Source organism: Mirounga leonina, unplaced genomic scaffold, assembly GCF_011800145.1.
Source record: "Mirounga leonina isolate KUSES-001 unplaced genomic scaffold, KU_Mleo_1.0 Mir_200, whole genome shotgun sequence".
NCBI classification, from domain to species: Eukaryota; Metazoa; Chordata; class Mammalia; order Carnivora; family Phocidae; genus Mirounga; species Mirounga leonina.
Genome location: NW_023270503.1, coordinates 27,321,257 through 27,344,436, shown reverse-complemented (window position 1 = coordinate 27,344,436; position 23,180 = coordinate 27,321,257). Strand labels below are relative to the sequence as shown.

General features: G+C 40.5%; 1 protein-coding gene across 3 annotated transcripts in view; it reads left to right on the top strand.

Annotated features, from left to right (window-relative positions):
- Positions 1–23,180, top strand: part of STAT5B (signal transducer and activator of transcription 5B) — a 69,540-nt gene that overhangs the window by 19,944 nt on the left and 26,416 nt on the right. Inside the window, exon 1 of one of the 3 annotated variants that reach the window (XM_035027141.1) lies at positions 369–387. The exons of the other annotated variants lie outside the window; for them this stretch is intronic. The gene's annotated coding sequence lies outside the window, so the exon portion shown is untranslated. Of the gene's footprint in view, positions 1–368; positions 388–23,180 lie in introns of those variants that run through there. 3 annotated transcript variants of the gene reach the window in all.

The window sequence follows — 23,180 nt, the reverse complement described above, 5'->3', positions numbered from 1 at the left end:
TTTATTTATTTATTTATTTATTTATTTATTTATTTATTTATTTATTTATTTATTTATTTATTTATTTGACAGAGAGAGACACAGCGAGAGAGGGAACACCAGCAGGGGGAGGGGGAGAAGGAGAAGCAGGCTCCCCGCAGAGCAGGGAGCCCGACGCAGGACTCGATCCCGGGACTCCAGGATCATGACCTGAGCCGAAGGCAGTCGCTTAACCGACTGAGCCACCCAGGCGCCCCTGGAAAAAAAGTTTTAAAAGCACCTCAACAAAATCAGAGAGGGTGAAGACTGGCTTTTGAGAAAGGCATGGCAAGGTGAAAGCAATTTCTGATAAAAACAGGACATCTGTTCATCCTCGTTGAAAGCTGGTCATCTCTAAGGAGCTATATAGTACGTGCAAAACAAATCAGGTCTAATCAAGGATTCCACAGTTAAGATCATTTCAGTGTGGTATTAGTCTAGTTTTTTTCCAAGATACACAGTTTTATATGGAAGATAGCTTTCCTGCTTGATACACTCAAATCAAGTCATTTATCTTTCAAAGATGATTTGCAGATTCAATCTCTCCCGCAGAGCGGGGAGCCTGATGTGGGGCTTGATCTCAGGATCCTGGGATCATGACCTGAGCTGAAGGCAGACGCTTAACGACTGAGCCACCCACGCGCCCCGAAGAAGAAAATTAAAGGCAAAAATAAGAAAGTATAGCATAGTCTGTATTTATTTGAACTTTAAAGTGTTTAATACTAGGATCTAATTCTGTAAAATGTTTCTCTGTTTTGTTCACTGCTGTATCCTCAGTACCTAGAACAGAACCTGGCATCTAACAGATGCTCAGTAAGTATTTATCCAGTAAATACTTAACTGCTTCTGTGAGAGGGTTGATCCACTTTTGTTTATGTAGGCAGTTACTCATCTTTGGTAATAAGCACTGGCTGGTGTTGAAGATACCTTAATTCCATTTGTAATGGAATCTCGATACAGACGGTATATCCAGAGACTGTGTCAGCCTTCCAAAGGGCAGAAAGCATTGCCTTTTACTGTGGGAAAAACAAGAGGGCAAAGCCAATTCCCTTTGTTTCTTTTGCATTTTAGAGTTAGACCTGGAAGAAATGTGAGTTCCCTAGGTGAGAACTGGCTTTTTATCCCCCATTAAAAAATGTGTGTGTATATGATAAATGTACCAGTTTAACCAGTGCCGTTCCATTAAGTACATTGACATTTTCAGTCAACTGTCACCATTCATCTCCAGAACTGTTTCATTATCCCACAGTGAAACTATATGCATCAAACAGTAGCTCCCCACTCCCCTCTCCTCCAGCCTCTGGCAACCACCATTCTACTTTCTAGAAGTTTGACTACTCTAGGTGCCTCATGTTAAGTGGAATCCTACAACATTTGTCCCTTTGTGTCTGGTTCTTTCTTCTTTTCTTTCCCCAGATTTTTTAGTTTTTGCTCTGTACCTAGACCTAGCCAGTGATGCATACAAAATAAGTATCCAAAGACAAGTTAATTCAGCAGCTTGTTGCATACCACTAGGGGGTTATTAAGGCTTTGAAAATGTGATTCCTAATCTTTATGTCTGTAGGCTTATCTCCTCCAGGTCTTGCTGATAAACCTGCACTGACAGTAATAGCAGAGATTAGTCTTTCTCCATGTTTCATAAAGCAAGTTGTTCTCCTTCTTTTAGCCTGATGATGAACTGGAAAATTACTGGTACATTGTTGTAATTGTTTATACAGACACTAAGGCAAACTCTACATAAGGGACAACAATTGCAAGAGAGGAGGTTTTGATTGCAGCTTCATTAAGAAATTATGCTCATAACTTGTTTCTTTTCTATTTTCTTTTCTCATTATATCTTCCTTGTCCTTCCCTCCCTTTCCTTTCTTTCTTTTTCCAGTCTATCCCTTCATCCTTCCCTTCCTTCCCCTCCCTCCCTCCCTTCCTTCCTTCCTCCCCTCCCCTCCCCTCCCCTCCCCTCCCTTTTCTTCCTTCCTTCCTTCTTTTTCATTCTCATTTTTCCGAGTAGTTGCTACAGAGACAAGCAGACCCTATGGCCCAAATATAAATAAAATAGTCACGGCTCTCTATCAGGCTACCTGGAAGGATAGGGAGAAAGAGAGTGAGAGAACTAAACTGAAGGAGGAAATATCCTTCATTTTTTTAAAGGACAGAAACTAACTTGTTGAGAGAAAAAAGATATATACTGTGAGAGCTGATGGGTAAGATGGAAAGCCTTGGAGAATGATTTGAAAAGCAACCAATGCAATTTAGATTTCAAGCAGGATCTTAATCTATGGACTATTTTAGAGCCTCTTAATCAGAACATTAAACATAGGGCCAGTAAAGAGGTTTTCTAGCATTGTATCCCTTGCTCAGTGACACTGGGCAGATGATTTCTGCTATCCTTGACTCCATTTTCTCACCCTGTAAAATGGAGGGTCACCAGTTAGGTTCAGAACTATAGGAGTTTGGGCCGAAGCCATTAGAATATGAAAGGCATTTTTTATTATTTACTTTTTAAAGATTTTTTTTTTAAGATTTTATTTGACAGAGACATAGCGAGAGAGGGAACACAAGCAGGGGGAGTGGGAGAGGGAGAAGCAGGCTTCCTGCAGAGCAGGGAGCCTGACGTGGGGCTCGATCCCAGGACCCTGGGACCACGACCCGAGCTAAAGGCAGACGCCCAATGACTGAGCCACCCAGGCACCCCTAAGATTTTGTTTTTAAGAAATCTCTACACCCAGTGTGGGTCTTGAACTCATAGCCCTGAGACCAAGAGTTGTGTGCTGTACTGACTGACCCAGCCAGGTGCCCCTGAAAGGTGTTTTTTAAATTCAATTTTTTTGATGTCTACAAATGCTGTTTGTGTTACTGTGCCAGAGACAGAAGTATTGACAATGAGAAATTACAAAACCAAGATTGATTTCTGTTAGAAAGGTGGAAATAGTTGTCATGGAATTCAGTAACCTCAGTATTCTGGGATTTATATGACTTTCAGAATGTTAGGAGAATATTCCAGTCCTTGTTTAAATATGAATGGATATATATTGCAATTATTGCCCTGCCCCCACTTCTTCCAAATTTAGATTGGCAGTATTTATAAAGTTTACTGGTCACAAATAGCTTCTTGCATCTTCCATTCCTTGTCATAGGGCCCTCTTGCAGTTCAATATGCTTTTATTGGCACTTACTTTGGTTTTCTTTACAGCAGCAGCTGCTAATTAGTGACAGCTTTTGAGCAAGCAGCTTGTCATTTTTGGCAGGGGTAGGGGACATCCATAGCAATTCAAGACTATATTTTCACTTACTAAATTTACTTTGCTTCATGGAACGACATCTCAAATAAAAAATAGTCTGTAGTCAAAGGTGGCTGTATTTACTGAAATATCTCCCTGAGTTGGCATTCGGTCCCATGGTTGAAGAACTCCCAGGAGATTAAAAAATAGGTTCAGTGTCTATCAGACCGATGCCATTAGTCCTGAGTCATCCTTCTAACGTTAATCTACATTCTGGATGTAGAACCTCATCATCTTGTTTTGGCACAATCATAAATCTTTCTGGATTGTATTTGGTAGTATGCATGGTAACTGAAGGAGTGAATTGTTGATAAATGTTGTGCTTTCCGTTTATACTCAGCTTCTTTCTTGAGACATAATTGAAAGAAACAGTTTAGTTTGCATAAAGGAGAAGCTTTCTTTGGAATTTCAGCTTGTATTAGCACCATCGTATTTCATGTAATTCTCCTCTTTGAAATTGCTGCGATGAGGTGTTAGCTCTGTTTTACAAACTTGTCATGATGTTTATGGAATGGAACATTGCGATTATATTTGTCTTGATTAGCACCAATGATGAGTCAAAACCTCCGTCACAGTTTGTATAAAGTGTGATTCAGTCCCATTATTCCTGTAATAAGGATTCAAGTTAATGACTTCCACAGTGTCAAAAATAACATCTTGAAGAGAATAACTGACCTACCATTAATTTTCCCCAGTTTAGGTTCTTTTTGTAACATGGAGGTCTACCAAAATTATATTTAATTTAACACCCAATTATTGATTATGTACCATATATCAAGTACTGTGTTGAGGAAATCAAAATGAATGAGAAATGGTTCCTGCCCTGGGATAACTTCTAGTCTAGTAGTTGAGCAACAGATAACTCAAAATTGCTTTGGTTCTTATGCCCAGAGTGTAGTATAAATTCTAATTCCAGAGAGGTAAAGCATTCCATCTTCTAAAAATGGGATGTTCAGGGGTCTCCTGGGTGGCTCAGTCAGTTGAGTGTCCAACTCTTGATTTCAGTTTGGGTTGTGAGATCGAGCCCTGCATTTGACTATGTGCTCAGCGCAGTTTGCTTGAGATTTTCTCTCCCTCCTCCTCTCTCCCCCATTCCCCTCTCTCTCTCTCTCTCTCTCAAATAAATAAATCTTAAAACAAATGGGATGATCAGAATGATAAAAGGCATGGTATACAAGTATTGTGTTGATTCTTTTTTTAGCTAGAGATATTAAAGATTGTATGAGTCACCTTTCATGAGAGTATGGAATGGCCCAGTGTCCTTGTCCCAAATTTTCCCTTGACATGTTGCACAACACTATTAAATTCAGAAGTTGTCTTCCACATATAGAGTAACTACTTCTTAGTGGCATGGCTTAGTGAACCCACATGATCTCCTAATATTTGACTAATATTTATTCTGCATTGTGCACAGTAACATTTTTATATTTGTCATATTAGGGTGTATCAATTATCGCAGGAATTTATCATTCACACCTTGTCTGTAACTAAATATGCGCATCAGTGTTAGGCAAGTTGATGTTTAGTTATTGATGTAAGGTGAATAGTTATATTGAGATAACTGACTTTTTTTTTTTTTTAAGATTTTATTTATTTTTTAGAGAGCGAGCGAGAGAGAAACAGCATGAGAGGGGAGAGGGTCAGAGGGAGAAGCAGGCTCCCCGCTGAGCCGGGAGCCCGATATGGGACTCGATCCCAGGATCGTGGGATCATGACCTGAGCCGAAGGCAGACGCTTAACCATCTGAGCCACCCAGGCGCCCGAGATAACTGACTTTTAAGAACCTGTCTTATCCCCAGAACATTTCACTAGTTGTCTCATTTGTATTAATGATATTGTCCCTTTAAAGAGAAATATTTTCTGCCAGCAGAAAAACCTGAGTTTAGAATGATCTCTGGTGAATATTGGTGATGGACAGTAGTGTATCTAAGGGAAACCCAATAAGGAATTCAGGAACAAATATAACAAATGGAACCACTCTGCTGCTTATATGAAATGTCACAGTGCTAATTCTGACCACAGGTGGTCAGGATCTAGGTTTTGGCCTCATTGGAAAGTTACCCACCTCTCGTTATTCTCCTCCCACTCCCTTTTACAATCTAAAGCGTTTAGCTGATTTCTGATTGATTTAGAGGAGTGAAGGTGAGCCACCAAACACCTAATATGGATGGCTTCCTTTGATTGTGTTTGAAGGTTGGTCATCTGGATGATCTCTGACCTTTAGGAGAGGGGAGTCCCATTTAAAATATTTTTGGATTGTCAAATAATTCTTCATATCTCTTTGTGAGTTGTACTTTGTGTTAATTCATTTTGTAGTTTTTATCATAAAGCAGTCTTGAGTTACAGATATCATGTCAGGAATTAGGTGAGGTGTCTTTGAGAGCATGAGCCCTGGAGGTGGACAGCCTGTGTGCTCATCCCAGCTCCTTCACTTACTTGCTGCAGGACTTCAGGCAAATTCCCTATTAAACCTGTTTCGTCATCTATTAGAAGGGGGATAATAATTGTGCTGCCTCATAGATTTGTCATGAGGATTAACTGAGGAAGCATATAACGTGCATACAACAGTGCATAATGTAGTAAGAGCTCCTTAAACATTTACCATTACTAGCATTACTCTTATTACTCCTACTATGGTTTGTACCCTCTTTTTCTCCTTTCCCATGCAAATTCCTTTCTTATTATTTAAGGTTTGATGATTAAGTATAGGAAAGGCTTGGAAATTTAATAGTTTATTTTGTTTCCAACATGAAACAGTTTCTAGTTGGGTAGCAGCGGTTAATTTAGCATATGTAATAAACTAATAAGTTTTTCCTTAAACCTCAGACTGTCTTCATTTCAAGCAAGGTATTCTCAAGAGTGGGTTACATACTCTCCATCATCAAAGCCTAGAATCTTTAGAACAAGAGCTTGTCTCAGAAAAAGCCTCCTGTCTCCATTGCCACCACAACCTGAAACTAAAGAGGTAGAAACCACACAGAGCTCTATGACATGCTGTAGGAGCCCTTCCGAAGGACCCATCACATTTTCTTTTAAGTTGTATGTAGGTAGCTACGCCAGAAATCCATCTAGTTGAGAAAACTTAAAAAGTCTTCATTTTGGGGCGCCTGGGTGGCTTAGTCGTTGGGCGTCTGCCTTCGGCTCAGGTCATGATCCCACGGTCCTGGGATTGAGCCCTGCCTGGGGCTCCCTGCTTGGCGGGAAGTCTGCTTCTCCCTCTCCCACTCCTCCTGCTTGTGCTCCTGCTCTCGCTGTGTCTCTCTCAAATAAGTAAAATCTTTTTTAAAAAAGTCTTCATTTTTCCTTCCTTCTCCTTTACTTTTATACTCAAAAGGACTAATTTTGTTGCCTCTAGAAAGATTGAATGTATGGATGCTTGCTTAATTTAAAGAAGTCTCTGTGAGAATGCTGTGTTGTTTCTTTGGGGGGTGGGAGATCTTCAGTATTATTCCATAACTATTCAGGGTCACTACCTAAAGAAGATTTTAAATCTTATTTTCTATTCTATTCTCCTTTTTGTTATTAGTCATATAGTCTTTTTTCCATGTCTGATCTAAGAAACTATATAATCATTGTATGCGTGCTTGTTTATGCTACTGATTGTCAGCATTGAATCTGGCCAGTGTCTTAGCATGTTTGACGACTAATAGGACTTTAGTTTGAGAAGAGGAAGGCTAAAGATTTATTTTTATATCAGTCAACTGGGGACCTCATATGTTGTCACATTTATTATAGCCAAAATACCATTTTATTTTTAGGTGAACTCTGGAGCACTAGTATAAAATCTGGGATGGCCCCAATTCTGTTCTTTTCCTCATATTTAAGCCTCATCAAATCTGGTAGCTCTTTAAAGTTCCATTGCCATTTAAAAAGTGTAGCTCCATGTGATCTTATTGTCTTATTGTCAAGTGAGACACTTTAGATTGCCTCGGTTCTGGGTCTCACACTTGCTTTGTTTTTCTCTGGAGCTTTACTGGAAACCAAATGCTCTTGCGTACTAGCTGCAGAAGCAGGAGGGGAAGTTGGCAAGAATTAACTGCTTTCTGTTTGGTCTGTCTGAGGCAGCTGACCTTTTGGAAGGAAATCGCTGCTCTTTGCTTCTTCCTGTAACAGTGCAGCCTGTGAAATAACATACGCACCGTTATCCTGGCTGATGTCTTGGGGCACAAGCTGTTAGTTAAGAGGCGGGACTCTTTGACTGCCTCTGTTCTGTGGTGTAGGAACAAGCATTCAAGTTCACAGTGCTAAGTTGTGTAGATATCCTGGTCAATATGTAGCAAGGAAGAACGTGTTTCTGGAAAAAGTAGTTTGTTGTAGCAAAAGTATTTGTATTGTATTGCAGAGTCCCAGTGTTAATGCTGTGGTAAACGTGGACAGTTACTTTGTGCACAATTTTAATTCATCTCAGTGTTAAACGTCTTGGTATCAGTAGTACCTCTTATCCTGGACAACCTTTTTTCCTGAGAGGCCAAACATTTTGATTTTCTAAGACGTGAACTTTTTATTTAAATGTCCTTTCATGGGGCGCCTGGGTGGCTCAGTCGGTTAAGTATCTTGGGGTCCTGGGATCGAGCCCCATGTTGGGCTCCCTGCTCAGTGGGGAGCCTGCTTCTCCCTCTCCCTCTCCCCACACCCACTCGTGCTCTCTCTGTCTCTCTTTCTCAAATAAATAAATAAAAATTTTTTTAAAAGATTTTTATTTATTATTTGACAGAGACAGAGACAGCGAGAGCAGGAACACAAGCAGGGGGAGTGGGAGAGGGAGAAGCAGGCTTCCCGCTGAGCAGGGAGCCTGATGCGGGACTCGATCCCAGGACTCTGGGATCATGACCTGAGCCGAAGGCAGCCGCTTAACGACTGAGCCACCCAGGCGCCCAATAAAATCTTTTTTAAAAATGTCATTTCATCTCAGAATTAGCTTTTTTTTTTTTTTTAAAGATTTTATTTATTTATCTATTTGACAGACAGAGACCCAGCGAGAGAGGGAACATAAGCAGGGGGAGTGGGAGAGGGAGAAGCAGGCTTCCTGCCAAGCAGGGAGCCCGATGCGGGGCTCGATCCCAGGACTCTGGGATCATGACCTGAGCTGAAGGCAGACGCTTAACGACTGAGCCACCCAGGCGCCCCTCAGAATTAGCTTAATATACCTGCTACCCATTGTTGGACCATCTTTTCTACAGGACTTGTTTTACTGAAACACAGTGAGTATTACACCCCACACATTGACATTATTTTCACGAAAGCTGCAGTTGGGCTTCACAAGTGGAGTATCAGCCAGTGAGTAACAAAGGAACCAGCTGATGGGACGGCTCTCTCTTAAAGAGAGGATTTTAGTCTTCCATTATTTTAACCAAAACCTATTTAGGTTCATTTTTTATTTGTTTATTTATTTTTTTAAAGATTTATTTATTTATTTGACAGAGTGAGACACAGCGAGAGAGGGAGCACAAGCCGGGGGAGTGGGAGAGGGAGGAGCAGGCTTCCTGTGGAGCAGGGAGCCCAATGCGGAGCTCGATCCCAGGACGCTGGGACCGTGACCCAAGCCGAAGGCAGACACCCAACGACTGAGCCACCCAGGCGCCCCTTATTTTTTTTTGTTTTTTTTAAAGATTTTATTTATTTATTTGACAGAGAGAGACACAGTGAGAGAGGGAACACAAGCAGGGGGAGTGGGAGAGGGAGAAGCAGGCTTCCCGCTGAGCAGGGAGCCTGATGCGGGGCTTGATCCCAGGACCCTGGGATCACGACCTGAGCTGAAGGCAGACGCTTAACGACTGAGCCACCCAGGCGCCCCTTATTTTGTTTTTTGAAATGATTTATATTCAAGTAACTGTAAGCAAAAATGAAGTCGATTATGATAATTGGTAAATGCAGAGAGCACAGCTACATGAAAAGAGAGCAGAATTCTGTGTTCTCCATTTAGTTGGGGTTCACTGGATAGGTGTGCTTTTCCAATGTATTATTGGTTTCTCTCCTAGTATTTACTGTTGATAGTAAAGGTTGTTGGGTGAGCATTAGTGTTGATGTGCAGAAAAGATATAGAGAGTAGCGTCGGGAGAATTATCTCGAGGTTTCCTTAGCGAGATTTCCCTACAGTATTTCTTTTCTGTTCTTGGAAACTGGTCCGATCTGTTCAACCTTCCTGAGATAGTAAAGAATCCCACAGGGAGTGCAAACCTTGCTTAGGCTTTGGGTATAGCTTCTTGGCACAAAATAAGTCGGTATCAACATAACAGGAAGACTTTCTCCCAGTTCTGTTGGCCTATGAGCAGAGTGAGGAACCAATGGCTAAGGCTCTCTGGGATCTGATCTTCTAACTATAATCTTCTGTGGCCTTGAATTGTTACCTTTGAACAGGTAAAGGTAAAGGGCCTTTACCTGGGCCAGTTGTGTTCAGGTGCGTCATTAGGGATAAAGGAAGTATAGTTGTGAAAAGCTGCTGTGAGTGGTTTTCTGTGTACTTCATTCTGTTTACAATTGGTACAAGTTTGCAGGGACAGTTAATCATATCAAGGATGAAAAAAGAACCAAATATGAACCTAAGTATGTATTATTTCTTGTCTTGAAATATGACTTTCCCATTCTTTTTTTTCTTTTCTATTTTCCACATTTCTTTTATTTATTTATTATTATTTTAAAGATTTTATTTATTTATTTGAAAGAGACACAGCAAGAGAGGGAACATAAGCAGGGGGAGTGGGAGAGGGAGAAGCAGGCTTCCCGCCGAGCAGGGAGCCCAACGCGGGGCTCGATCCAGGACCCTGGGATCATGACCTGAGTCGAAGGCAGGCGCTTAACGACTGAGCCACCCAGGCGCCCCTCCACATTTCTTTTAGAAGTCACAATAAAACCTCCCAAATTCAAACTCCGTTACCCCTGAGATCACTAATCTTTAACCTGGTCTAAGTTCTGGTTTACGCTTTTTTTTTTTTTACCCCTATTGGTATTCTGAACTTTTGGTATGAACATTTTCAAACACACACAAAATAAGAGAATAGTATATAATGAATATCTATAAATTCATTCCTCAAGTTCAAAAATTCCCAAAGTTTTGTTAATTTTTTTCTTTTACTCTCCACAAACACACTTTTTTGTTTCTTCTGAACTTCAGAAAAATACTTCAAATTATATTTTTGTGCCATTTACTTTTATACAACTTCTAAAGAAAGGTTTATTAAACAAAAGAATAAAATGAACAGTTATTGAATGCAAGGCATTTTAAGGGATTTAAGTGAAATATAAATAGATGACAAAATTACAAATTGATCTTAGCCATTAATAGTATGAACTACTATTTTAAAACATACTATGTTGCTATATATATTTGAAAGTGATAGAATTGGGGTGCCTAAGTGGCTCAGTCGGTTAAACGTCTGTCTTTGGCTCAGGTCATGATCCCAGGGTCCTGGGATAGAGTCCTACATTGGGAGTCTGCTTCTCCCTCTGACCCCCGCCCCCCCATGCACATGCTCACGTTCTCGCTCACAAAAATAAATAAATTTTAAAATCTTTTAAAAAAGATTTTTTTTTTTTAGAGATTTTATTTACCATTTGACACAGAGAGAGAGACAGTGAGAATGGGAACACAGCAGGGGGAGTGAGAGGGAGAAGCAGGCTTCCCTCTGAGCAGGGAGCCCGATGCAGGTCTCGATGCGGGGCTCGATCCCAGGACTCTGGGATCGTGACCTGAGCCGAAGGCAGACGCTTAATGACTGAGCCACCCAGGTGCCCCTGTACTTCTTTTAAAAAAATTATGATTCTGGGGCGCCTGGGTGGCTCAGTCGTTGAGCGTCTGCCTTCGGCTCAGGTCATGATCCCAGGACCCGGGGATCGAGCCCCACATCGGGATCCCTGCTCGTCAGGAAGCCTGCTTCTCCCTCTCCCACTCCCCCTGCTTGTGTTCCTTCTCTCACTGTGTCGCTCTCTGTCAAATAAATAAAATCTTTAAAAAATAAAAAAATAAAAAAATTATGATTCTGAATTTTTTTACTATTTCATGCCATACATAAATCAAGACTACCTAAGTAGTAAGAAAATGCCATAACCTGGATATTGTCTTGTGGGAGATATTTGTTTCTGTGTCTTTTGCATGTCCCTTTATGGAACCATCCTGTGGGATGAGTAGTACCAATTGCTCATGATCATTAAATTTATATTTCAAATTTTACATTTTAAACAAAATTCAGTAAATCAGAAACTATAAAAAAATTATACCAAAATGCCTTCCCCTAAGTGGAACAACTGTTTATAGTTCTCTTTGACCTTTCTCTGTTATTTGTCCTCTAGCATACATACTGTGTACACCTTTCATTTAACATTCTTTTCTTTATATTTTTTAAAAATGTGTCTACATGGCCTTATATTTCAGTATTGCCTTTATATTTCATTTAAATTGTTGCACAATAGGGCACCTGGGTGGCTCAGATGGTTTAAGCGTCTGCCTTCGGCTCAGGTCATGATCCCAGGGTCTTGGGATTGAGTCCCGCATCGGGCTCCCTGCTCCTTGGGAGCCTGCTTCTCCCTCTGCCTCTCTCTCTCTCTGTCTCTCATGAATAAATAAAAATCTTTAAAAAAAAAATTGTTGCACAATATTCCATCAGATTAATATGTTATAGTTTAACCATCCTATTTTGGATTTAGGTTGTTTCTAGTTTCTTACTATTGTATATTATACAATCTAACTAATGGCTGTCCCTGGGAGTTGACCTAGTGCAAGGTGCTCTTCAAAACAAATTTTGCTAAGTGAAAACTTTTTTTTTTTTTTTTGGAGTTTATTTATTTATTTGACAGAGAGAGCACAGGCAGGGGTAGCGGCAGGCAGAGGGAGAAGCAGGCTCCCCATGGAGCAGGGAGCCTGATGTGGGGCTGGATCCCAGGACTCTGGGATCATGACCTGAGCCGAAGTCAGCCGCTTAACTGACTGAGCCACCCAGACATCCCCGCTAAGTGAAAACTTAATACTGTAATTCTCAATGGCAAGAGGGAAGCTGTGAACTTGAATGAGGAAAATATTGGGAACATATGCAGATTTATTAATAACTTGCCTTTTTTTAAAAAATCAAAACAAGAAGGAAGGGATTATCTTTCATCTAAATGGTACAGAGACTCAGTATATTGCAGTGGCTGAGGAATTTTTATTTCCTGAACTAAAGGATTCAAACTGTACAAAAGCCACATTCTAGGATGAGTTCTTGGTTTTTTTTTTTTAAGATTTTATTTATTTATTTGAAAGAGAGAGAAAGTGAGAGAGAGAGAGAGAGAGAGAGCGCACATGAGAGGGGGGAGGGTCAGAGGGAGGAGCAGACTCCTTGCTGAGCAGGGAGGCCAATGCGGGACTCGATCCCAGGACTCCAGGATCATGACCTGAGCCGAAGGCAGTTACTTAACCAACTGAGCCACCCAGGCGCCCCTAGGATGAGTTGGTCTTGATTAACAGTATAAAATGGGTCCAGATATGAACTTTCATTAGAAATTCTGAGGCTAACATATGGCTCCATGGCAGTCTCAGATCATTTCTTATTTTTCCATAATGCAGGTGGTCATTATTTTTGGGCTATAGCAAAGGTTTTTGTTATCTGGAAAATGGTATTGATGTAGCTTCTTCCCAGATGGGTTGTTCAAGTTGCTTAATGGATTTCCACACAGAGATAATGCTAATGCATGTGTATTCAAGCTGCAGGCCTGCGTGGCATGGGGGAGCCCAGTTGGTTTAACAGTGTCCTACCAGCTTCAGCACAAGGTCTGAGAAGTCCAGATTTTTATGGACTGCCAGGGACAATTTCAAGATGGGACTCAAACCTCTACTCTTACTGTTTTTGTTTGTTTGTTTGTTTTTTGCAATTTTTGCCCTTGATTTTGATTTTGAAAAACTTCTGAATTACTGAAAAATTGAAAGGATGGAACAAGGAACGCTCATGTACACCTTGTCTACATTGACCAGTTATTAACAGTTGTTAGCTTTGCTTTATCACCCTCCCTACTACCACCTCCGCCTCTCTCTTTCCTTTGAAAGTAAGTTGCAGCCATCATGACCTTTTTTTACCCTTAAATACTTGAGTATGTAGCTACTAAGAACAGTCCTTTATAACCTCAATGCCATTATCAGTCTCAAGAAATTTAACATTGACGCAATAATATCCAGTATGTAGGCTATATTTAAATTTAATTTGAATTTAAAATTTTAATTTCTCGTTGTCCCAGTAATGTCCTTTAGAGATGTAGTTTGTTTTATTTTTTAAATTATAGTCTAGGTAGTTATTGTGTCTCTTTAGTCTCCTTTAATCTAGAATAGTTCCACATTTTTCTGTTTTTCATAAGAGTCTTATAATTTGGATTTGTCTGATTGTTCCATGAGTAGAGGTGAAACATTTAGTTTGTGTATTCTTTTCAGTAGATCACATTTGGAGGCATACGCAACAAGTCCCCCCTTATCCACGGTTTCACTTTCTGGGGTTTCAGTTACCCCTCGGTCCTTCTGACATATCATCAGAAGGTTAGTAGCCTAACGCTAAATCACAATGCTTTCATCATTCACCTCAGCTCATCTCATCATGTAGGCATTACCATCACAGGATGGATGAGTGCGGTACAATAAGATATTTAGAGAGCGAAAGAGATCACATTCATATAACTTTTATTATGTACATTGTTAAAATTGTTCAATTTTATTTTTAGCTATTGTTTTTAATCTCTTACTGTGCCTAATGTATAAATTAAACTTTATCATTGGTATGTATGTGTAGGAGAAACATACTATATAGGGTTTGGTACTATCTGCATTTTCAGGCATCCACTGAGGAGTCTTGGAACATGTGCCCCACAGATAAGGGGGGACTACTGTAATGTCAGTTTGTTCCATGATTGGGGATGTTTGATTATTTGGTTAAGGTGTTGTTCATCAGCTTATCCACCAAAAATACGCCTTTTCCCCTTTATGAATAATAAGTAATATGTGAGGTAATACTTCGAGACTGTGTGAATATCCTGTTTCCCAGCAGGTACCACCCACTGGTTTTAGTGGCTATGATGATCCTTGTCTGAGTCTACTCTCCTTATTTTTGAGATTGTTTTTGGCTAAGGTATCTTATATTTAGGTGAGAGTTTTAAATATATGATAATCCACTGACTAAGACTTAATCTGTGTATTTAGCAGATAGCTCCCTTCCTCCCCTCTCTCTTTTTTCCCTCTACTTCTCCCTCTCCCCACCCCCACCCCCTTCCCTCTCTCTCTTCTTCCCAAAGTAGTATGTAATGATTTGGCTGTGACATGAAGATTTATGACTGATTGTCTTCCCAGAATATTATCATCTCTGTGTTGCCTGAGCAAATTTTTCCTTGTTTGTTTCTTTGTGAGCCAAATACTTTCATTCTTTCTGTTCTCTTCCCATCTGTTTAATAATCTGATTTTGTTAGAGAATTGCCTTTCTGATTGCTTATGAAGTAGTGTTTAGAGATTTTTTTTTTTTAAAGAGCAGATGGCTCTGGTATTGACCTACTTCTAGATAGGATAGTTTTACTCAAACCTTCTTACTTGATGTTAGGCCAGTTTTAATATGAGCAAAGTCTTAATCCATTATTATTGCTATTTAATATTTTTCTGTCCTTCCAAGTTCCTATTACTAGGTAACCACTAGCACTGAGTCTATGTAATAATGTTGGTATTGACAGTAGGGCAGTAAACATAACCAAGGAACTTGCTCTTTATAATATGTCCAAAGTCTTCAATCATTAAACGGTGCTGATATGGTTAACAGTTTTGAATCCTGGTTCCTTGCCTTAGACTTTTCTGATCAGAAGCAATGTTTATCTATCTTCTATTTCATTTGCCAACTAGCCTAAGCCTTTGCCCAAATCAGAGCCTTGCCATATTAGATTTCTTATTCTAATTTTATTCTTTTCTTTTTTAAAATTAAGAAATAAAACAAACATATAGAAGAATGCAAAAAATAATATGACAACCACCACAAAGTCCTCAGGACAGAGGCCTCCTGATACAGCGGTGGACTGCCCAGATCCAATGCAGACAGTGCCTCAGTAGGGTGGGACCTGGAACAAATTTTTCACCCCCAAAAGAAACCCATACTTATTAAGAGTCACTCCCCATTATTGCACCAGCCTACTTTGTGTCTATGGGTTTGCCTATTCTGGACATTTCATATAATGGAATTTACAATACATAACTTTTGTGTCTGGCTTCTTTTTTTTGTTTAAGATTTTATTTATTTATTTGACAGAGAGAGAGATAGCAAGAGCAGGAACACAAGCAGGGGGAGTGGGAGAGGGAGAAGCAGGCTTCCCACCAATCAGGGAGCCCGATGTGGGGCTCGATCCCAGGACCCTGGGATCATGACCTGAGCCGAAAGCAGACGTTTAACGACTGAGCCACCCAGGCACCCCAAGGTGTCTGGCTTCTTTTATCTAGCATATATCAGTATTTCATTCCTTTCTATGTCTGAATAATACTCCATTTTATCCGTTTTATTTTTTCTATTTATATCCATATTATCCATCCATTCATTGATGGGCATTTGGGTTGTTTTTACTTTTTCACTGCCATGAATGAACTGCTTTGAACATTTGTGTACAGATTTTTGTGGACATACGTTTTCAGTTCCCTTAGGCATATACCTATGAGCAGAACTACTGGGTCATATAGTAACTCCATATTTAACCTTTTGGAGAACTGCCAGATTGTTTTCCAAACTTACACCATTTTACAGTCCTATTTAATTTGCTAAGCCTCGATTTCCCCATCTATAAAATAGGGATAATAATAGTGCCTACCTCCTAGTATTTTTTTTTTTAAGATTTTATTTATTTATTTGAGAGAGAGAATGAGATAGAAAGAGAGAGCATGAGAAGTGGGAGGGTCAGAGAGAGAGGCAGACTCCCTGATGAGCAGGGAGCCCGACGTGGGACTCGATCCCGGAACTCCAGGATCATGACCTGAGCCGAAGGCAGTCGCTTAACGACTGAGCCACCCAGGCGCCCCTGAAATTTTATTTTTTATTATTTTTTAAAGGATTTTATTTATTTATTTGACACGGAGAGCACAAGTAGGCAGAGCAGCAGGCAGAGGGAGAGGGGGAAGCAGACTTCCCGCTGAGCAGGGAGCCTGATGTGGGGCTCCATCCCAGGACCCTGGGATCATGACCTGAGCTGAAAGCAGATGCTTAACCAACTGAGCCACCCAGGAGCCCCTGAAATTTATTTTTATTTATTGGATGAATTAAAATATTTGTTAATAATTCATATTTTCGGGGCACCTGGGTGGCTCAGTCGTTAAGCGTCTGCCTTCGGCTCAGGTCATGATCCCAGGATCCTGGGATCGAGCCCCACATCGGGCTCTCTGCTCCACGGGAAGCCTGCTTCTCCCTCTCCCAGCCACCCTACTTGTGTTCCCTCTCTCGCTGTCTTCTCTCTCTGTCAAATATAAATAAAATCTTTAAAAAAAAAAATTCATACTTTCATTAGTAGGAGTGAATTGTGTCCTTGGAAGGAATAGGAAAAGGTACAGCTCCCTGCTGGCTTGGTCTTCTCTGTCAGAAGGGCACATTGGAATGGATGTTCTTTTTTTTTTTTTTTTTTTTTCTTTTAAAGTTTAGTATACTTAGACAGTCTTTCTCTTGTTATACTACCCTTCACAATTCTTGGCTCTCTCAGAAATGCGAGAACAGCCTTCCCAGTGCTTTCCCACCACCCCCCATTCATTCTCATCTATAGAAGTCCGTCTGCCAGTTAAATTGACTAAGAAATTGGAATTCCATGTTTTGTTTTTTTTTTAAAGATTTTATTTATTCATTTGAGACACAAAGATACACAGAGAGAGAGAGAGCATGAGCAGGGAGAGAGGCAGAGGGAGAGGGAGAAGCAGGCTCCCCGCTGAGCCAGGAGCCCGATGTGGGGCTCCATGTGGGGCTCGATCCCAGGACCCTGGGATCATGACCTGAGCCGAAGGCAGACGCTTAACCATCTGAGCCACCCAGGCACCCTGGAATTCCATGTTTTAAAAGGAAGGTAAAGTTTATACTGCAGGATATTGGTTAAGGAGAGGGTAGCAAGAGCTCTTTATGGAGAGTTGACTTTGGAAAGGTTTATTGAAGTGAGTTAAAATTGGAGATGGGGAGAAGAAAGCCAACTTTGTAAGTTTAAGGTTGTAAAAGTCAGAATAATATTGAACAATTATGATGGGCCAGGCACTGTTTTAAGCATTTATACAGATTAACTTATTTTTTACAACAACTCCCCAAGGGTCGTATTATTAGTACCATTTTACAAATAAGGAAACTGAGGCACAAAGGTGTAAGAGGTTAAATCTTATAGAACTCTATGTAGGTGAGTTCACCATTGTCTCCAAAACTCTAACCTCATTTTAGAGACTTTGGTCCTAGGGTGTGATGGGATGGGGTGGTGGTTGTGGTTGAATGGAAAGTAGGAGTTACAAAATGCTTTATTTTTTTTTTTTTAAGATTTTATTTATTTGAGAGAAAGAAACATATAGTGACAGAGATAGCGAGAGAGAGCATAAGCAGGGAGGAGAGGGAGAAGCAGTCTCCCACTGAGCAGGGAGCCCGACTGGGATCATGACCTGAGCCAAAGGCAGACACTTAACCGACTGAGCCACCCAGGTGCCCCCAAAATGCTTTAAATTATGTGCATGAGTCCAGTGAAACAAATCACTACACACATTTTAAACCCCCCACTCCCACCCCGAGCTAGTTAGCATATATGCGTTGGGAGCTTTCTGTTGTCATGTACTCTGTACTTCCCCCTCAGTTTAACTATGCCATGACTTTGGCCGCAGTGTTCTAGAAATCTTCAGAGAGAGAGATGTTTTTCTTTTTCTTTTTTTTAAGATTTTATTTATTTATTTATTTATTAGAGAGAAAGAGAGCAGGAGCAGGAGGAGGAACAGAGGAAGAGGGAGAGGGGCAAGCAGACTTGCCGCTGAGCAGGGAGCCTGATGCGGGGCTTGATCCCTGGACCCTGAGATCATGACCAGAGCCGAAGTTAGATGTTTAACTGGCAGAGCCACCCAGGCGCCTCTAGAGTGATGTTTTTCTTGACAAAGGTTTATATTTTACTTTTAAAAGGGAAAGCATCTAATAAAAAGGTATCTATTATTGAGACAAGAATATTCCTAAATCCCACCCACTCCTACCATTTATTTGTTAGTGGACATTCATTTTTATAGTTTTCAATAAGCCTGTAACATTATACGCTTAGAATTTGGAGCTTTTTTAAAACAAGTGCCTGAAGGTCTGCTTTATTTGAGACTCCTAGGATTTATCCAGATATATAAGGTTGATTTCAGCACCTTGGGCTTTAGAAAGTACATTTGGCATCCAAGGCTGGTTTAGGTTGTTTGGAATGCTTATGAATACTAAGAATGCAACTAAGCAAAGCTCAGCTGGTTCTCATCTTTGGCTAAAAATAAGATTGTGCATCCATTTCCCAGTCTTTAGAGAAGCCCCTGTGAAGATTTACCAAAGATACAAACCACTTCCTTGTCAGAACATCATGCATTGAAGATGGGGCTGCCTGTAAATAAGCAAAAGAAAGTGTGTATTGAGGACAGAGGTGCAGTAACTACATATGTGGAGTAGTATTCAATGGCAGGATAAATACTAATGCGAAAGGACAGGGACCCAGCGCATGCCAGGTGTAGGCATAGCTTAATAATGGCTGTGAAGAGTTTGGGCATGTACAAGGGAAAGTACTAGTTAGGTTCTCGCTTCTATTGATGCAATGGGGGTGGGGTGGTTTTTTTCTCCAAATTGCATGTTTTCAATTGTTACGTGATAATTTCAGTAACTCATTTCATGTTCCATATGTATATAGTTCTTAGTTAAGAAGTAAAAGTAAAATGATTCTGTATTATTTACTGTACTCTTTTTATTTTTTACATTTTTGACTAGTAGTAGGTAAAATCTACTTTCCAACTCTATCAAAGCATTTTTTTGTAGTGAAGTTAAAATAATTTGTGTTTTTCAAAATAAGGTGGTTACCACCTTATATTTACCAGCTGTTATTCCTCAAATGGCATTTTAGAAAATAACTATTACAACATGTTCATATTTAGAACCATAAAAAATATTCTGACAGATTCTAAGAGTGCAGCATTTCACTCTTTGTTAAAACTAAAAACTAATAAAAGTTGAGACAAAATAGTGTGATTTTTTTTTTTTTTTAAGATTTTATTTATTTGACAGAGACACAGCGAGAGAGGGAACACAAGCAGTGGGGAGAGGGAGAAGCAGGCCTCCCGCGGAGCAAGGAGCCCGATGCGGGCCTCAATCCCAGGACCCTGGGACCATGACCTGAGCTGAAGGCAGACGCTTAACGACTGAGCCACCCAGGCACCCCTTTTTTAAAGATTTTTATTTATTTATTTGACAGAGAGACCCAGCAAGAGAGGGCAGAGAAGCAGGGGGAGTGGGAGAGGGAGAAGCAGGCCTCCCGCGGAGCAGGGAGCCTGATGCAGGGCTCAATCCCAGGACCCTAGGACCATGACCTGAGCCGAAGACAGACGCTTAACGACTGAGCCACCCAGGCGTCCCAGTGTGACTTTTTTCTTTAAGATTTATTTATTAGAGAGAGAGCGTGTGTGTGTGTGTGCGTGAACTGGGGGAGGGGCAGGAGGAGAGGGAGAGAGAACCCCAAGCAGACTCTGCGCTGAGCATAGAGCCTGTCATGGGGCTCCATCCCATGGCCCATAAGATCATGACCTGAGCTGAAACCAAGAGTCAGATGCTTAACCAACTGAGCCACCTAGGGGCCCCATATATGTGGCATATTACCATAGTACTTCTTTTTTAAAGCAATATTAGACACCTGTAATATGCTCAACGAGCAGGACATGTGAAATATTTACCAAATATGTATTTATTCACTAGCAAATATGTTTTGATTACTTACTTACCATGGTAAGCCACTGTACTAGGCATTAGGGACACAGTAGTAAATAAATGTGCTCTTAGAGTTCTTAGAGTTCAGTGGGGGGAGATAAACAAAAACAAATTAATAAAAACTAAAAGGAAAAATTACAAATTGTGGCATATGTTTTTTTAAGATTTTACTTATTTGGGGCGCCTGGGTGGCTCAGACATTAAGCGTCTGCCTTCGGCTCAGGTCATGATCCCTGAGTCCTGGGATCGAGCCCCGCATCGGGCTCCCCGCTCCGTGGGAAGCCTGCTTCTCCCTCTCCCACTCCCCCTGCTTGTGTTCCCTCTCTCGCTGTCTCTCTCTGTCAAATAAATAAAATCTTTAAAAAAAAAAAAGATTGTATTTATTTATTTGAGAGAGTGAGTGAGAGAGCACGAGTGGGGGGAGGAGCAGAGAGAGAGGGAGAAGCAGACTCCTTGCTGAGTGGGGGAGCCCAGCCTGGACCCAAGGCTCCATCCTAGGACTCCGGGATCATGACCTGAGCCAAAGGCAGCCACTTAACAACTGAGCCACCCAGGCGCCTTGTGGCATATGTTATTAAGGAACAAATAGAATATTGTTAATACAGACTCATCCAAATTATAGAATCTGTTCCATTTTCTTGCTTTGGTATTTCATACTTATATTTTCATACTCCATAACTTTGAAAAGACCTGATGGATTTGACCAAATTGTGTGTATACATTTATTTATTCAACAACAATAAAAAATTTACAGAATGCTTATGTGCCAGGCACTGTTCTAGGCCCAAGAGAAAGAGTGAACAAAACAAAGTCATTGTGTTCATGGTGATTTTACCCTAGTGAGAAGCCAGTAAACAAATATATGATAAATGTCAGGAAGTGATAAATGATGTGAAGAAAAGTCAAGTAGACCAAGAGGTTACAATGTGACCAGAATACAATTCTTTGCATGGAGTGAGGGGTTTCTGAGGAGATAAACATTTTCCCACAATTTTCCTTCTTTTGTCTCTTGGGTCAGTTCAGTTAATGAATGCAGGATTCAAGACAATTTTTGTATCTTTTGGTATTGTTCATATAATCATTAAAACAGCTATGGTGAGGTCCTACTTCTTTCCAATTCCTTACCACTAAAAGAGATGAATGCCTGAATTATGTTCTTCATTCCTTCATTGCTCTTCCATACACTTAACTGCTTAAGCATCTCCACCCACGCATCCATCCTTTTACCTTTTATCCAAAAAAACGTGCCTTGTATCTGTTCCAATTTTCCAAAATCTTGGGATATGATTCATTTAATTAAAAATTATATTGTACAATTAAATGTCTTCCAGATGTTAGGTTATAATGTGCGATTGCTTCTGGAGAGAGTTCTTTTAGCCAAGCCTCTCTCCTAGTAAACTCTCAGCCATTGAAATTTGATGTTTTGGATGATCTTACAGTGATCGCAGCCTTAATGCCCAAAAGCCCTAAATGAAATTGTACACTGCTCAAGTGTTCTATAGCATAGCACAAGTCTAAAATAGGTAACTGGCACCCACCCCATACCTCATTGTTGGCTAACTGACTTGTCCCATAAATAGCTCAGTGTTACACGATCGGACAACTACAACTAACGGAAGGGATTTTTGTTTCCCAACACACATGTGTAGTCTTTGGAGGTCCACAAAATCAAGACCTGATTCACTGAACCCTAATCGTAACATAGTTAAGAGACTGGTGCAAATCAGTAGCCAAATCATTTTGGATGATTTTCAAGTTAGCCCTGCCTTCCACCAAATTTTACATTAGGGATCCTAGTGTTAGAATAAGATTCAGTTTTTGTGCCCTCTGTGTACATGAAAGTAATGTTGCTGCCACAATCAGGTTGATCCCAGAGAGTTTCTGCCAACTGAATTAAAAATTCTCAGGTAAATCTGAGAAGGCATCATGGTAGTTTTATAAAACTTTTTCTAGAATCAAGAGCATGTTTTAAAAACCTACCTACTATTGGAATATAATGGTTCTTGTTTCTAACTCTTAGCTGGAATGTATTGTTTTTATGTCAGAGAGATTTTTTTTTTTTTAAAGATTTTATTTGTAAGAGAGAGAGCACAAGCAGGGGGAGCGGCAGGCAGAGGGAGAAGCAGGTTCCCTGCTGAGCAAGGAGCCCGATGTGGGACTCGATCCCAAGATGTTGGGATCATGACCTGAGCCTAAGGCAGACACTTAACCGACTGAGCCACCCAGGCATCCCAAGATCTTATTTATTTGAAAGAGACAGAGCAAGCAAGAAAAAGCACAAACAGGGGGAGGGCAGAGGCAGAGGGAGAAGCAGACTCCCCGCTGATCAGGGAGCCTAACACCAGGCTCTATCCCAGGACCCTGGGATCATGATCTGAGCCAAAGGGAGATGCTTAACCGACTGAGCCATCCAAGGGTCCCTGTCAGAGAGATTTTTAAATACTGTAATTTAACAGAAGATTGCTTCATAAATTCCTTAGCAGTAACTCAGAAGGTGAAACTTGGGGCATTTTTCCAGATAAATCTATGCCCTTTGTGTGTAAAGCATTGCAGCTTAGGTAACTGGAAATAATACATAGGATTCAATTCATGTTTTAAATATTTTCACTTTTCTTTTACTGGGTCTTTTTCAAAATGGCAGCACGTTTATTGCATTTCTAGTCAAAATACCAAATCTAAAACAAGTGCTTTTTTTAATAGATTTTCTTTATTTATCTGAGAGAGAATGAGAGAGCACAAACAGGGGGAGCGGCAGGCAGAGGGAGAAGCCGGGAGCCCAATGCGGGACTCAATCCCAGGACCCTGGGATCATGACCTGAGCCACCCAGGCACCCTAAAACAAGTGATTTTTTAAAAAATTCCTGTGCTAATTATCTTACTGTTAAAATGCTGCTTATTGTTACTTCAAGTTTGGCACAAAAGTAAATATGTCTGTGATATCAGAGTTATAGGCAGTTCTTCCCCTAATTCTGGCTTT